This window comes from Oculina patagonica, chromosome 8 (genome assembly GCF_052425735.1).
Source record: "Oculina patagonica isolate OP01 chromosome 8, crgOcupat, whole genome shotgun sequence".
Taxonomy (NCBI): Eukaryota; Metazoa; Cnidaria; class Anthozoa; order Scleractinia; family Oculinidae; genus Oculina; species Oculina patagonica.
This window is the reverse complement of record NC_135765.1, coordinates 4,500,873-4,518,040: the sequence shown is the minus strand read 5'-3', so window position 1 is coordinate 4,518,040 and position 17,168 is coordinate 4,500,873. Positions and strand designations below refer to the sequence as shown.

General features: G+C 37.0%; 1 protein-coding gene and 1 long non-coding RNA gene across 2 annotated transcripts in view; one reads left to right on the top strand and one right to left on the bottom strand.

The window, feature by feature from the left end:
* The window catches only part of LOC144663387 (uncharacterized), a 38,814-nt gene that overhangs the window by 18,839 nt on the left and 2,807 nt on the right, over positions 1–17,168 (bottom strand). The gene's annotated exons all lie outside the window — the stretch shown is intronic.
* Positions 9,903–13,879, top strand: LOC144663488 (uncharacterized). The gene is made up of 3 exons (XR_013572621.1): positions 9,903–10,189; positions 12,707–12,734; positions 13,852–13,879. It is a non-coding gene; the product is annotated as an uncharacterized LOC144663488 (long non-coding RNA).

The following is a 17,168-nucleotide window of genomic DNA, read 5'->3' as shown; positions in this document are numbered from 1 at the left end:
CAGCTCGCCATCGCTCAAACTGAAGCTTCTTTGCTCGCCAAAAATCTCCGCGCAGCAGAAGAAAACCTTAGAAAGCTACACAAGGAGGGAAAACCTTAGGTTTGTAAACATCCCGGAGGAACCAGGAGAAGATTGCACCGAGGTTCTTGATATCATCCAAAACGAGTTAAAAATCAACACTGATGGCTTACGTTTCCATGCTGTCCACCGTGTGGGAAAACGACAAACACATAACAGCACCGCGCCATTACGACCGCGACCCATTATCGCACGGTTTGTGGTAAGAGAGGATAAAGACGCAGTGATGGCAGTCAAAAACCGACTCAGAAATTCCCAGAATTACAAAGATGCGTACATCACTCAAGACTACGCAAACGCAATCCAAGAAGAACGAAAAGTTCTTATCAAAGCTATGTTCGCCGCGAGAGATCTCGGTCAAGATGCAAAGGTAATTAATCGTACCCTGTACATAAACAACAAAGATTACAACGCTCAAAACATTCCTAAGGATTTACTCTCTGCCCTTGAAGCTTAATATAGCTCTTGTAGCTTAACAGAACTCTAGCGTAATCTAAACGGACATCGTCTTGCTCTGTATACATTCTTCGCTTAAATAGAGCCCTTCGCGGCTGCATTTCGATGAGTGTACCACGTGACCATTTCAAATTTTAATGTTGTTATTCAAAATTTTATTCTGAATTTTGCCAGGATTCATGCTGGTTTTCTGTCTTTTGCATTCTGTAATTATCTTGCCTCGATTCCATGTTGGCTTTCTGTAATTTGCATTCTGTAATAATCTTGCCTCGATTCCATGTTGGCTTTCTGTTATTTGCATTCTGTAATTATCCTGCCTCGATTCCATGTTGATTTCTGTTATTTGCACTCTGTAATTATCCTGCCTCGATTCCATGTTGATTTCTGTTATTTGCATTCTGAAACTATCCTATCTCAATCCCATGTTGGCTTTCTGACTTTTGCATATTTCTGTAATTATCTTGCCTCGATTCCATGTTTGTTACCCCTGTGTTTCGAATTCTGAGATTCATGTCTGCATTTCTGTGTATTCTATTTTTTTTATATAATTTTATATACCATAGAATATATCTGCATTCTACGATGGCCCAGAAAGCTCACAGTTTAGTTTAGATTTTTCACAGTTCAGTTTAGATTTTTCACAGTTCAGTTTAGATTTTTCACAGTTCAGTTTAGATTTTCCACTCAGTTCAATTGTGATTTTTCACACAGTTCAGTTGTGATTTTTCTGACAGTTCAGTTTTTTTTTTTTGGAACACGAGAGAGCCTGGAACTTTTTCTACGGGCACAAAGACTGCCGGGACACCTTGCATCCTCCCGCCATTTTAAAACTCGTGTTTGGATGTTTTGTTATTCAAATGGATGCTATAATAAGACAAACTGTCCGAGAGGAGATCAGACGTCAGGCTCAGAACAGCAATGAAGGCGTTGAATCGACCGCTACAAGTGCAACTCCACCGTCCAATCCAAACCAACATACCGTAAATCGTTTGTCAGGACTGCTCGATCGCATGGAAACCAGTACCATCCACCTAAAAAAAATCTTCTGATTCATAACTAATTCAGCACTCTCTTGCTGTTATTCTGTATTGGTCTTAGCCAGATTTATAAAGTGCTTACTACAAACATTTTAACTTTTACGTGTTAAATAAAGTTGATTAATATCAACAAGATTACAATTCATTATCATCAATATCATCGTTTTCTCGTGAACTGAGTAGGTTTGCTTCTCTTAAAGCTGACTTCATGGAAATTTCTGGTATGTCTAGGAGAGTTGCTAGGCCACTAACAAACATGGGCTTTCTAATCTGGACATCTGGTAAGCTAAGTCGACATAAAGGACAATCCTCTATTTTGGAAACACATAAAAAGCAACCAATTAATTGGCCACACCCAGTAACGCAGAAATGCATTGATGCAGCACATGTTGACTGACAAATAACACATTGAAATAAATCCTTTAGCTTTTTAAATTCCTTTCTTGCTTCCATGTTGTCTTTTATTTCTTCCATCGTTTTCATCATTTTTTGCAAACAGCTGTCATTTCGAGCCTGTTGGAATAAAAAAAAAAAACTGTAAGAAGGAGGCATGGTGACCTGCAGTTAGCACATGCTCTTTCCAATTTTAAATGTAGCTGGAGGGACTTCTTTCAGAATGAGCTATAATTTTTTAACTGCTTGGCATTCATGGAAGTCAGGCTTAGTATTAAGTATTTTTGCTCTTTTTGCTTTCATTGTAACTAATGTTTCTGAAGATTTTTATTGCCTGATGATTCCATGTTTAAATAAAGTTATTTTTTATATTGTATGGTTATTTCCCTGGACTCTGGATTAAACAGTCTGGGTTTGAGGTCTGGCTGAGGCACTGCATTGTGTTTTGATACAAGACACTTTTTCCTGACTCACAGTGCCTCTCTTCACCTAGACAAAAACATCATAAATGGGTACCATTAAATCTAATGCTGGGGGTTAAGCCTTTGATGGGGGGAGGGGAGGGGAGCATAAATACTCCTAGTCACTTCATGCTAAGGAAACTGGGATAAGCTCCAAAAACATTTTGGGTTACTAGAGTCCCTTCAGACTTACCTCACCATGTTATATGCTCATTATATTATAAATATCAAAGCTTACACTGGCATGTGGTACAAGATCCTGTTCTTTCAGACTTGATGATGGAATTGCCTGATCTCTTTCATCTTCTTCCTCTTCTTCCAGTGTGCAGAGGCCAGTGTTGAGGGCTGCCAAGACTCCAGGTTTCCATCTCTTAAACGTTTGCTGGGACATTGCTCGGAATGTTTTTTGAGATGCCCAAAAAGATTCCTCTGTGAAAGTAAAAAGAAAAATTGTTCAATTCTACCTGTTACCATGTCTCCCAGGCTATTTTGCTCTTGCCAGGGCTGTACCCAGGGGGTGAATGGTACATACATCATATAGTATCATATCACTCTCCATGGTGGGCTTGGTGGAGATCTGTGGGCTTACTAAACAAATTTATTTTTTAACTAATAAGGGAAATGGTCAAAACTATTGTACTCAGACAGGACCCACCACTCTGCAAAAAGACAGGTGGTCTCTTCATGTACCCCCTCCCCCACCTTAAAAGATGGTGTCTTGTTTGTATTGCCCCCACTCTATCAGGATTAGAAACTAGGAAAAAGATTCAAACCTTCTTGTGCCATTTCTCCAGCAATACAAGCTTCATGCACACCGAATATGAAAGTCTCAACTTGAATTTTGAGGGCGATAAATTTTGTCCATTTGGCTAATCAGACAGTTGGTATCTTTCATAACCCACCTACCCCTACACAAGGTGGGTCCTCATCGAGTACACTTGTTATGACCACTTCCCTAAAAGGAATGGGAACTCGTACCAAACATAACTACATAATTATAAACTTACTCCTTGTCTGAGATGAATCCATAATAGGCTGGCCTCTGGCATCAGTGATGACTAGTCTAACCACCTCTCCTTGCTCGCGAAGTTCCTGCTCGATTGAGCTGCATATGATAGGGACAGAGAGACAACCAAACTTCTCCGACAATTCTGTCAGGTTAATTGAAATGGGAAAAAGTTGGACCATTTGCCCTTCTTCGTCAACGGCTGAGAAAATGAAGTCTTTCACCAATCCAGAGGCTTTCTTCTTTTTGGTCTTAATAAAGGAAAGACCTGGCGCCGGTCTCTTTCCAAAGCCAGAGCTTTGCAACTTGCTTGGTCTGCTTGTCATACAATGTGCCATACCATAGTTTGTTACGCGAGGAAGCGAGGGCGCCCTAGTACAATTACAGAAACGGTCATATGCATCAATTTTGGGGGTTTGCGGACAATATTCTCATCTCAACCAACGGAGTTGACTAGCAAATTTAACAAGAAGATTGTACTATAAATAATGATCTTTATACTTACCGGAAATCGAAGGCTCCCTGTACAGAATCATCGCTGTCTTCACTGGCGTTGAATGCAATGACATCAGCATTTTTTGTACCTAAAGGTACTATAAAATTTACCGTTTGATAACGGCCAGATATTTTCCGTTGTGCCATTATGCACCACCTTAAGATGTAAACCTTCTTCATGTACATTAAAAAAGCGTGCGATCGTTGTTTTACTTAGGTTAGACGGCGTCAAACCAAGAGTTTTTCCCTCGAAGTCGAGGGAAACTAAATCCGCCATTTTTTGACTTGCTCTGAAGCCAAATTCCCGCCTTTTTTGTTCACGTGACATTTTCCCGCCTTGAGTCAAACATGAAAGCGAGATGAAATAATGACAGACTGGGAAAGTCGGACATGGAATCGAGGCAACATAATAACGGAATGCGAAATAGAGAATGACAGAATGCAAAAGCTTGAATAAGCGGAACGATTGAGGCAGCACACATAACGTCTAGACTCGAAGAAGGAAACCTTTAGAATGAAGGTGTGAAATATCTGCAAGGCATTATAGAATTGAAGGAACTTAATTACAGAAAAAAAAATAAATAAGAAATTTGTAATGGCAATTACCAGATAAAGACAAACATTCTAGCCTTTGCAGCAATGCGATGGCACGAAAACTGAAAATTTGAGAATGTCAATAAATATAATAAGAAATAAAAAAAGATCACGGAAAAGGAAGAAATAATAAAATCTATAAATGGCCATGTGTGGCACTTATTATTTCAGCGAACAACCAACCCTACCATAGAGGTTAAGTTTTTTATGTTTTTCCTTCGTTGTTTGGCCCTGTCTATGTTTATGTTTCGGTCGTATGTACTTGTGTAACTCATGTACTTTTCGCCCATTTGCTTTGCAAAATCAATTACTACAATCACTTGCTTTGCTTTACATTAGTTGGGACATAAAACAACGCAAAAAACGATTGCGATATTTCATCTTGGACCAAATGTGCAGATCATTTCTCTGTTCCTATCCTTTATTAAGGAAAAATGAACGAAATTAACGATTTAAATTTAAAATGCCTGTCTCTAAACGTAAGAGGCCTGAATAAAACTTTTAAACGCCGGTTAATATTTCGATGGCTGCACAGACATAAACAGCATTTTATTTTTCTGCAAGAATGCTATAGCACAAATTTATGCACATCGAAGTGGCAAAATGAATGGGGCGGCAATGTGTTTTTTAGTCACGGCACAAATCACAGCAAAGGCGTGATGATACTGATAAACCCTTCACTGGAATGTAAAATTGAAAAATGTATTGCGGATAAAATCGGCAGGTTCATTATACTAAAACTATCATTTGATGAACAATCTATTGTTCTCGTTAACATTTACGCTCCTAATGATGTTCAACAACAATTAAAGTTCTTTTCAACACTAAACCAGCTGTTACAAGAATTCGCTGAAGAAAAAATACTAATTGCAGGTGATTTCAATTGCGCGCTCTCTCCAAAAGACAAAATGGGCGACAAACCGGTCACAAAAAATGCTTCTGTCATAAAACAAATCGAAACGCTCTGCGCGTCGCATAATTTACGTGACATTTGGCGAAATCTAAATCCTGAACTCTCCCGCTTTACATGGCGAAACAAATCTCTAAAAATACAATGTCGATTGGACTATTTCCTAATTTCAGAAGTACTCTGCAACCTAACAAAAACATGTGACATCTTGCTTGCACCTGAAAGTGATCATTCAGCCATATCCATCCACATTCAATCAGATATTTCAGCCCAAAGAAAGGTCCCGGTTTTTGGAAGTTCAATACTGCGCTTCTTGAAGATGAATCTTATATTGCTGCCTTACGAGAAAATATCCCCACATTTAAAGCAAAATACGCTGATTTAACGGATTCTGGCCTTAAGTGGGATCTGATTAAAATGGAAATAAGGGGCTTTACGGTGAAATACTCTAAGCGAAAAGCAAAAAGAACCAAAGACAAAGAAAAGGCTTTACAAGAAAAAATGAATACCTTACAGGCACAAGCCGAGAAACATCTACACAATAGAAGCATAATACTTGAACTTCAAGTAGAAAAATCACGCCTCAAAAAATAATGGGCATATATAAAACAAAAGGCGCGATTCTCAGGAGTAAGGTGAGATGGCACGAGCAAGGTGAACGAAACACAAATTACTTTTATGGCCTGGAAAAACGAAATTATAATAATAAGACAGTAACAAGATTAAAAATTGGTGAAAACAAATTTGCAAGTAATCAATTCGAGATTTTAGAGAAGGAAAGACTTTTCTACGAATCGCTTTACAAATCAAAAAACTTAAACCCAGAAATATTCAAGGATTCAGTTTTCTTTAATCAAGAAAATATTTCTCCTTTATCGGAGGAAAAAAGGGCAGCCTGCGAAGGTAATGTTACCGCGAACGGATGTTTTAAAGCACTTAAGGATTTCCAACCTGGAAAAACACCGGGCACAGATGGTTTTCCAGCAGAATTCTACCGCTTTTTCTGGTCCGAAATCAACAAAGAAATGACAGAAAGCTTTAATCACGCCTTCCAATCTGGGACGCTTTCTATAACGCAAAGAAGAGGGATCATTTCACTCATTCCAAAAAAAATTAAGGACAAAACTATTCTAGAAAACCTGCGGCCTATATCGCTCCTAAACGTAGACTACAAAATCCTCACCAAAAAGAAGTTGAAAAAGTGCTACCTGATATTATAAATGTTTATCAAACCGGTTATGTGAAAGTTCGGTATATCGGCGAAAATATCCGCTTGATACAAGATGTAATACACTTTACAAGCCAAATGAATGAAAAAGGAATTGCTATTTTCCTCGATTTCAAAAAAGCCTTTGACATGATCGAATGGACGTACCTTAACGCCGCCCTTGAACTATTTAATTTCGGACCTGATATTGTGAGCTGGATTAAAATAGTTTAGAAAGATGTCTCCAGCTGTGTTGTTAACAACGGTCATGCTCCTACCTTCTTCCCTTTACAACGAGGCGTTCGTCAAGGATGCCCTTTATCGGGAATCCTATTTGTCTTAGGAATCGAACTATTTGCAAAAGCGTTAAAAAACAAAACTTCCATTAAAGGGATCGAAGTCGACAATCATGAAATAAAAGTGGCACAATATGCTAATGACACCACCGTCTTTGTCCGTGACAGAGAATCGGTCAACGAGCTTCTTGATTTTCTCAAAGAATTTAGTGCGCACTCTGGGCTAGAAATAAACACAGCTAAAACTGAGGCGATGTGGCTAGGACAATGGAAAAATAACCAGGACACTCCCTTTGGTTTCAGGTGGCCAAAAGAGCCAATACTTTCTCTCGGTATCTTCTTCTCGCACAATCAGGCACATGCTGACGAACTTAACTTCGGTGCCAAAATTCGTGACTTAGAGAAAACTCTTCTCGCTTGGCAGAAGAGAAAACTAACACTATACGGGAAAATCAATATCGTTAAAACGCTAGGCCTTTCCAAACTGATTTTCAATGCTTCAGTTTTACACATTCCGGATCACTTTATAAAGCAAATTAATAAGATTACGTTCAATTTCATTTGGAGCGGTAAACCTCCCAAAATCAAAAGAACTACGATCATAGGTGAGAAAAAAGACGGCGGACTTAAAATGTGTGATTTCTCAATTATGGACAAAGCATTAAAGATCGCCTGGATTAACAGAATTCAAACTCAATCTTCGGCCGCATGGAAAATTATTCCAGACTACTTCTCACGACTTAATGGCAACCTTGCTTTTTTAACAAATTGTAGTTACGAAACTAAAGTGCTGAAGCTCAATAACCTCCCGGACTTTTATCGGTCAATACTAGAATACTGGCAGTGTATTTTAAAACATTAGACTCTAAAAAAACAGACCTTAGACATGAAATTCTATGGAACCGGCAACCGTAACATTTTAATTGACAAGAAGCCAGTTTTTTATAATAATTGGTTCACTCAAAACATTGTTCACGTGCATCATCTACGATCTTGCAGAATTTAAAACCAAATATAAGCTGAATGTGCCGTTTACTACCTTCTACGGTCTCATCGACGCCATTCCTAACGCATGGAAAAATAAAATAAAACAGCGCTTCCAAATCGAGAGTAACTCAACAAACGGTAACACAGCCCTGTCCACAAGTTCAATTTATTCTGCTATCTTGACAAGCCTCTTCAAACCACCAACCTCTCAAAGTAAAATTCTGCGTCACGGCTTTACTGAATTCGAAAACAATGTTCAGAAAGTTTACTTACTACCTTTTAAGATTACAAAAGAAATTAAAATCATAATGTTTCAATTTAAAATTAAACACAACATACTACCTACCCAAATGAGTTTATATCGTGACGGTATCTCAGAAAACGATACCTGTCCTCTTTGCAAAAACGAAATACAAACCTTGAACCATTTATTAGTTACTTGCATCAAAACGACCTCCTTTTGGTGAACTCTTCATAACTGGTGGTACGAGAAAACGCACGAAACGATACGCTTAGATCAAAGTAAAATATTGTACGGCTTTTTTGAAAAGACATCGCACTGGCAGCCTCTAAATTACCTAATTCTACTTGCGAAATATTACATTTTCTGCACAAATGGTCTACAAGATGAACTTTGTTTCCAGAGCTTTCTACTACGGGTAAAAGACAAATTGCAAATACTTAGGGAGATCGCAATTGCAAAAAAATCATTAGAAAATTTTCAGCTAACATGGGCCTTTATTTTGTAAATCTCACCGGAAAAGTTGAAAATTTACATGCACATGTAAATTACAATTTACAAAATGTAAATCTTATTTACATTCTTTGTAAATTAAAATTTACATGTTGAAGTTTTGTAAAACAAAATTTACATGAAATTTACAGTCTTCAACGGATCATGTAAATGTATTGTAAAAAGTGATTTACATGGTCCTTTATTACAACGCTAATTGTAAGAACATGTAAAAAACATGTCAAATGTATTAACCACTTTTACAGTTTCCTTCTTTGTAAAAAAAATGTAAATTTCTTTACTAAATCATGTAAAGAACATGGAAAATTGACAAAGGGGCGCCGTTCGGAAACATGTAAAAACCATGGAAAATTGACAAAGGGGGCCTGTTTGGAAACATGTAAAAACCATGGAAATTGACAAAGGGGGCCTGGTTGGAAACATGTAAAAACCATGGAAATTGACAAAGGGGGCCTGTTTGGAAACATGTAAATACCCTGGAAATCGACAAAGGGGGCCTGTTTGGAAACATGTAAAAAACATGGAAATTGACAAAGTGGGCCTGTTTGGAAACATGTAAATACCCTGGAAATCGACAAAGGGGGCCTGTTTGGAAACATGTAAATACCCTGGAAATTGACAAAGGGGGCTGTTTGAAAACATGTGAACATGAGCTTTTAGTTCATGTTGTAACCCACCAAATAACTTTCGCGTGCATTCATTAGTTAGACAGAACGCATCACGTGGTACGAAATCAAACGACGAAGAAGAAATCGGAGGGATTTAAGAAAGTATAAAATAAATATTTCCCCTTCCGGCTTGCTGGAGGATAATACTCCTTGCCTGAAAGATTATCCTCAAAATTTCACAGTTGCCTTTGAAGCTTAGTCAACGGTTCATTTTTTCAGCCAAGGGCATTATCCTCCAATATGCAACCGCCTGAATGGGTTTTTATTATTTACTAATTATCTAGATGAACGAAGCGCAAGACGAAATTAAGCGACTGATATCAGTTTTAACATAACTCATTACAAAAGCTCTTAGTTACAAATCTTTTACTAATGTCAAAAAGTAAACAGATTATAAATAAAAACCTTTTGATGCAGAAAACGAAGGCGACTATGACTTCGTCTAACAATATTTTAAACAATCTGGAGCAGTGAGGGGAAAACGCTAGCGTCCAACAGTTTGGCTTATATATTTTTCGAGACATACGTTTTGGTTTTCTTTATATTATAGACAAGGAAATTTTGCACGCGAACGGCGGTAAAATTGGTCGTTTGCCGTGTTTGACCTGGTCGAGAGGTAAGGCCGAGAAGCACTGGCGCGAACGAAAATTAATCCCGGCGTCCTCTCTGGTACTTTTTGGCGCTCGGTTCAACGGTTCGAAGATCGATCATTGAGAGGCCTTTTATCTCGCTAAAAAGGGCAATTTTCCTCTCTTTAAGACCTTATAACTTCCAAATTAGCTGCATGGAGCCTTCTTTCACCGGATCTCCAATCAATACGCCTGTTTTAGCCAAGTTTCTTTCCAAGGTAAGCTTATATATGACCGTTCAAATCATGTTTTGGTTGATTTCCTCTATGTAGCTAAGTAGCTTCTAGGTGAGATTGGTTTTAATATTTTAATAGAAGTTCAAAATGTAGAATTTCGTGTTTGTTCTTGCACTTCATACGTATAATTCAGCACTTCTTAAACATGAAGTTATTGTTAGAATAAATTGAATAATTGCGTGTGCATATAGAGATGTCAACACAGGATTGTTCAACATGTTTTATTTAAAATATAAGGTTATATAATTTAAGAGTGCAAGGCTTATTTATTCATGTTATTGTATGTATAGTAATTATTATTTTGCCGATTTGCAACAGTTTAAACTCAGTGAGGTTTTCAACTGGCAAATTATAAAGCAAACTAAAACAGCTTTAAAATTATCACCAAAAGTATTTAGCAGTATTTATCAATCTTATCTATATAGTACTCCTGGCATATCAAACTCATTCGATTGGTTTTGTTAGTCGAAAAAAATCGAACGTCTATTTTGCTGTGAGTTCGATTATTCCCAGGGTATCCAATCGAATGTTCGGTAATCGAACTCAATCGAACACCAATTGTTCGACAGTTAAATACTGATATATGCACTTTTGTTTACTTTTTTATAGTGGTGTGAAGGAAATGGTTTCTGCCTTGTAGTCACCATAAGACTCAAACAGAACATTTTTTTCTACTTAAACAGAACTTGCACCATTTCATTCACCGCAACATAGCAACACCGAAACAACAGTTAAATACTGATATGGGCAATTCCACCGTCACGGACGTTACATTCAGACCCAATTTTCAAACTTTAAACTTGCACCACTAAAGAATGAAAAGAGGTTTTAAAACTTTTTATCAATTAACTTGTTTGTGCATATCAAAATGTTATTTGGGTTGTTCATTTTTTCTAATTGATTCATTACATTGAGAAAAAAACTAAAAAGAAACGTTGTCACGGACGTTACATAAAAAACAACCACCTTCTCCAACACATGGACTTAAAGTCAAAATTCCTGTGAATTGTGAAAGCTCTTTTTAAGAACTGCCCCAAATATGAGTAGCCAAGTGGTTTCGTTTATTGAAAATGTTGTTTTCATTTTCATTGCCATTTACTAATTCACCAGGATCCTTGAAACGTGACGTCACGGACGTTACCACCAATGTCACGGATGTTACAGTGTGTGGGTAACTGACCAAGTTTAGCAAAATAAATAAATTTTTTTGCTCTGCCCTCCAAGTAAACAATTAAAAATGGGCCACTGAAAATAGGCCTGGTTGTTCTGCAAGCAAAACTCATGAAGTATCCCTGTAAATAGAAGGGGACATTTCACGGTTGCTTACATGGTGTATTAACCTGCACTGTCAGCAGTTTTCAATCTTTTTATCATTTGAGCCTGTTTTCTGCTAAAATCTGCTAACCAGAATGTAAATTTCTTTTAGTAGAGAGTATGTAAGTGTGTCCAACCTCTTAAAGATGACAGTTCCTAAAGAAACCTCTTTAGATTAAAAAATGTCACGGACGTTACGTCACGGATGTTACAACCTTTTGTTGCCATTATTTCTGAAATGTTATAGTATACCAGAGTTTTGTCTTCATCAAAGTGTTTCTACTGGATATGTACCTGAACAGCAGAAACATTTTAAAATTTTTTCAAATAGTTATTTAGCAGAGGAAATAAAAAACCTTTAACGTCACGGATGTTACGTAACGTCCGTGACAGAACTTCATATCATTGCTACTATTTCAAGAAAGTATTTTGGATCAAGCTATTATCAGTTATATGTTAACACCACAAAGGTCTTTCTCTTAAAACAAGTTATTAAGGCTGTTGACATATCCTACCTTAGATTTTCAGAAGTTAAAAATGTGCATCACAGACAGTGCTTCCTATGAAAAGAATAAATGTGTACTTTGGGGACCCCCCTGAGTACACGTTTGTCACAAGCGAAGTAGAAATTATTTTCCTGTGAACTTTAACATGTCTACAATGCAGCAAAGAGAATAATTCCATCTAAAACATCTTTTCAAAAATCTTGATTTTAGCACCTCTCGTGTGGAATTGCCCATATATGCACTTTTGTTTACTTTTTTATAGTGGTGTGAAGGAAATGGTTTCTGCCTTGTAGTCACCATAAGACTCAAACAGAACATTTTTTTCTACTTAAACAGAACTTGCACCATTTCATTCACCGCAACATAGGCAGTAGTAAAAACAAAATAATAAATAAATAAAAAAAAACAACAACAACAAAACATAGGCAGTAGTGCACCATACAAAATGTCTGCATAATATACAAACAAGCAAGAGTTCGTAATCAAACATTCCATTTTGTTGGATGGACCAAATTTAATTTTAGTACGGTTATGTGCAATTACCGTACCCAATCAACCATTGGTGTTCGATGGGGTTTGAATATGGAATGTTCAATTGGTTACGTCGGGAGTACTGAAGTGACTTTCTAATTGAGTCAGCAAATGACATTGAACTGTTTGGATGTGTTATTATTTTCAGATGAAAGGGTTGATAGCAAGAGTGGCATGTAAGTACAAGCCTCAATTTATGTCTCAATGACTAGCAGCTAATCAAAGTTTTAAATCCAATGTAGACTTAATGACCTGCAGTCAAAGGCTTTTTTCTGTAAGTCGAATAGCACTGCAGTAAGCCCAAATAGGACTGAGGTTAGCCGAAATAACAACCTGGTTAACCTCAATACAGTGGAACCCCGATATAACGATCTTCAATATTCCCGATATAACGATGAATATTTTATGTCCCGGAAAAAATAAAATGTATAGGACAGCACCCTGATATAACGATTCCTTGATATAACGATATAATTTTACTGCCCCCTTGGCATATCGTTATATCGGGTTACACTGTACATGTAGCACTATTGTTAGCCTTAATAGCATTGCACTTACAATGTAGCCTAAATAGCACTCCAGTTGGCCTTAACAGCACTTTGTGTGGCCCTAAATTTTAAAACTCTGGTTAGCATGTTTATGGTTAGCCTTAAAATAATTAATAGTGGTAATGGTAACATAATGTGTACTTTAAACATTCTGACAGTTGGCAGCTGGCCACTGTGGCCCAGTGGTCATGAGTATAGCTTACCATGCAATCAACTTTGTAGGAAATTTGCTACATGTTCATTTACAGCTGGTCTGGTACAAATTCCTACATGTCCAAATGTGCATTGTAGAGTGCTTAAAAAATACATGTTCAATTGTACATGTGCATATTTTTATGAATTTTGTGATACCATAAGGTATTTTATTCTTGTGTAAAGTTTATATTTGAGTGCAACCAGTGGACTGCAAAACTCTACTTCTCGCATCCTTGATAACAACTGGATGGCAATGTAAATGGAGCAATGTCTGCATGTAAAAAATTACTTCCAGTCAGCTGTTCTCAAGGTCAGCCCTCCCAGTTATCTTGAAGTCCCTAACGTGCAGGTTCAGAAGTGGTGATGTTGTGGTTTCAACTCTTTGTTGGCTTTAATTTTTCAAACCGGTTTTGATTTTTATTTTCTTTTGTTTCAGATAATATTAAGAAATGAGACAGTGAAAAGTAAAAATTGGTTTGAAAATTTTTTAACCACAACATTGATCTAACCAGAATGTCATTCCTAATGATTCTTTATAATTTGTTGTTAGGTTAAAGAAGGCTCTACCACTTTCACTGCTGAAGTCTTGTACATACAAATACTAAAAAAGGTGGCAATAACCAGAGGTGGTTAAGGTGTAAAATCGTTTCACCTCGGGGTCAGTATCAAGTCTGTACCATCACAATGAAGCATCTTGCTGAATGTTCAGTTGGTGTACATGTACATGTCGTGTGGTTTTCTGGTGGAAATTTATTCCATCAGTTTTGTTCTACTTTTGTACAAATTATTTGAATTCATGGCAGTTTTTAAATAGGACCATGTCAACAAAGCCTGACAATTACAGTGATAAATGTGTGAAGTGAACCTAGGCTGGTCAGTGTTCGAAATCATTATTCAAGAGGTTCTACTATGGTTATTTGATGCCATAGCTTTTTTATCAATTGTAGTGCTATGATAGTAGTTGAAGGGTTGGAACCCAAACCATTTGCCAAATAACCACTGTTAAAGGTGAAGAATTATTCTACATCAGTGTCAGTCTTAGGTCTGTACTTTCACAATTAAGTGTTTATTCGATTAAGTGCCCAACCTCGAATAAGCGCCCACCTCGAATAAGCGCCCACTCTGTAGGAAGGAAAAGTTAAAAATAAGGTCTTGTAAATGTACAACGAGAGCGACCGAGCAAAGATGAAAATCAGCTTTTGTACAATTTAAATTCAAGGCATTTTTTTGGGACAATTTTAACATAGCTTAGCAATGAATGGTGTTTGAACTTACCCTGCGGGAAGGCTCACCTTGGGGCACGAAATATACTTTGGGGCACTCACGACTGGCGGGCACAGCAATATGGTGGGGAGGAGACTGGTGAAGAGGCACCAGTAAATTTCATATCTCAATGAATGTCATATCTTGTCAACATTCCTGTCAAACTTCTACTTTCTTTGAAATTAAATTGGCTTGTCAGTATTCCTGCGGTTTTCGGGGTGGGAGTGAAAAATTAGCAGAGGTTGATGCAGGTTCACTCACGGCTTTGCCACGTAAATGTCGTTCTCGTGCGTGCTCTAAGGTGAGCCTACTCGCAGGCTAGTGTGAACTTGGCTGTTCAGTGTTCAAAATCATTGTGCAAAAGGTTCTGCAATGTTTATTATTCGTTTGATTTCATAGTTTTATGATATGGAAGGGTTGTGGTAGTAACTGAAGGGCTGAAAGCAAAATCATGTGCCAAACATTACATGAATTGAAGCAAAAGAAAAACATTCAACTAAAATTTAATCCTGAAATACCATGGTTTCATTTCCAACCCTTCAGTTACTGTAAAGTATATTTTATGCGGTTATTCAAAAAGACCATTTACGCCTATTAATAAAAGTGATCAATATCTTACCCATAGTATAACTTTTAAAGGCTCATTTTCATCCTACAATACATGTCTTTCATGATATGGTACATTTTCATACATATGCTAAGCTATTGCATAATTCACTTCATATTGAGTGCATGAAGACACTTCAGTGGAGGAACATAGGATAAATCGGGGCACATGCCAAGCAAAAGAGATTGGCTTTTTAAGAGAAAAGCAAACACCAGTGCAACATGCAGGATCAAAGTGGGCCTTTGCAATAGAGGAGTAGTATTATTACTATTTGGAAATGAAGTCACTGATATGTTATTAGACAGTTCTATCAATTAATCATGCATAAATTATCTTAATCTTTGTTGTTTTCCATAATGATTATGTGAAGTTGAAATAATTGGTATCAGCAATTTTTGACCTAGTAAAACTGCTTTATTTGAACTGAAAAAACTATACAAAACTATACGATCTAAATCATTTTATTCTGAATGAAATGCTAATTTTTATTATATTTATAAAGAATATTCCAAGCTATATATACATGCTTTATTGCAAGATACATGCAGACGAACTTTATTACTTATGGGGTATAAAATCATTTGTATGTATTATTATTAACTGGAAAAATATATGCACTGACGTACTGAAAATGAATGTAGTTAGGATAGTATCAAGAAAAGGTTCTAGACGAATAAAAGAAAACAGTGCCAGGCATTCTGTTCTTCATTTTAATTACAGGGGCTAGGCAGGTCCCCTTTGTCAATTTCCATGTTTTTTACATTTTTCAAACAGCCCCCCTTTGTCAATTTCTATGCTTTTTACATGTTTCCAAACAGGCATCCTTTGTCAATTTCCATGTTTTTTTATATGTTTCAAACAGGCCTCCTTTGTCAATTTCCATGTTTTTTACATGTTTCAAACAGGCCCCCTTTGTCGATTTCCAGGGTATTTACATGTTTCAATCAGGCCCCCTTTGTCAATTTACATGTTTCCAAACAGGCCCCCTTTGTCGATTTCCAGGGTATTTACATGTTTCAATCAGGCCCCCTTTGTCAATTTACATGTTTCCAAACAGGCCCCCTTTGTCGATTTCCAGGGTATTTACATGTTTCCAAACAGGCCCCCTTTGTCGATTTCCAGGGTATTTACATGTTTCAATCAGGCCCCCTTTGTCAATTTACATGGTTTTTACATGTTTCCAAACAGGTCCCCTTTGTCAATTTCCATGTTTTTTACATTTTTCAAACAGCCCCCCTTTGTCAATTTCTATGCTTTTTACATGTTTCCAAACAGGCATCCTTTGTCAATTTCCATGTTTTTTTATATGTTTCAAACAGGCCTCCTTTGTCAATTTCCATGTTTTTTACATGTTTCAAACAGGCCCCCTTTGTCGATTTCCAGGGTATTTACATGTTTCAATCAGGCCCCCTTTGTCAATTTACATGTTTCCAAACAGGCCCCCTTTGTCGATTTCCAGGGTATTTACATGTTTCAATCAGGCCCCCTTTGTCAATTTACATGTTTCCAAACAGGCCCCCTTTGTCGATTTCCAGGGTATTTACATGTTTCCAAACAGGCCCCCTTTGTCGATTTCCAGGGTATTTACATGTTTCAATCAGGCCCCCTTTGTCAATTTACATGGTTTTTACATGTTTCCAAACAGGCCCCCTTTGTCAATTTCCATGATTTTTACATGTTTCCAAACAGGCCCCCTTTGTCAATTTCCATGGTTTTTACATGTTCAGTCTATTTATAAGCATCAGGTATAAATGTTTTTACATGCTTTTTACAGTGTTGATCGGATAAATTGACATGTTATTTACATGGTCCGTGGTCTTTCGTTCGGGAAATTTACATGATGTTCTGTGTTTTTACATGTTTTACTTCAAATATTTACATGTTTTTGACATGTTTTGAGAAGAACATGTAAAAGGGTAAAAACTATGTAAATCATCCTTTACAGTGTCTTTACATGTTATTTACATGTTATTTACATACTATGTAAATTTTCAACT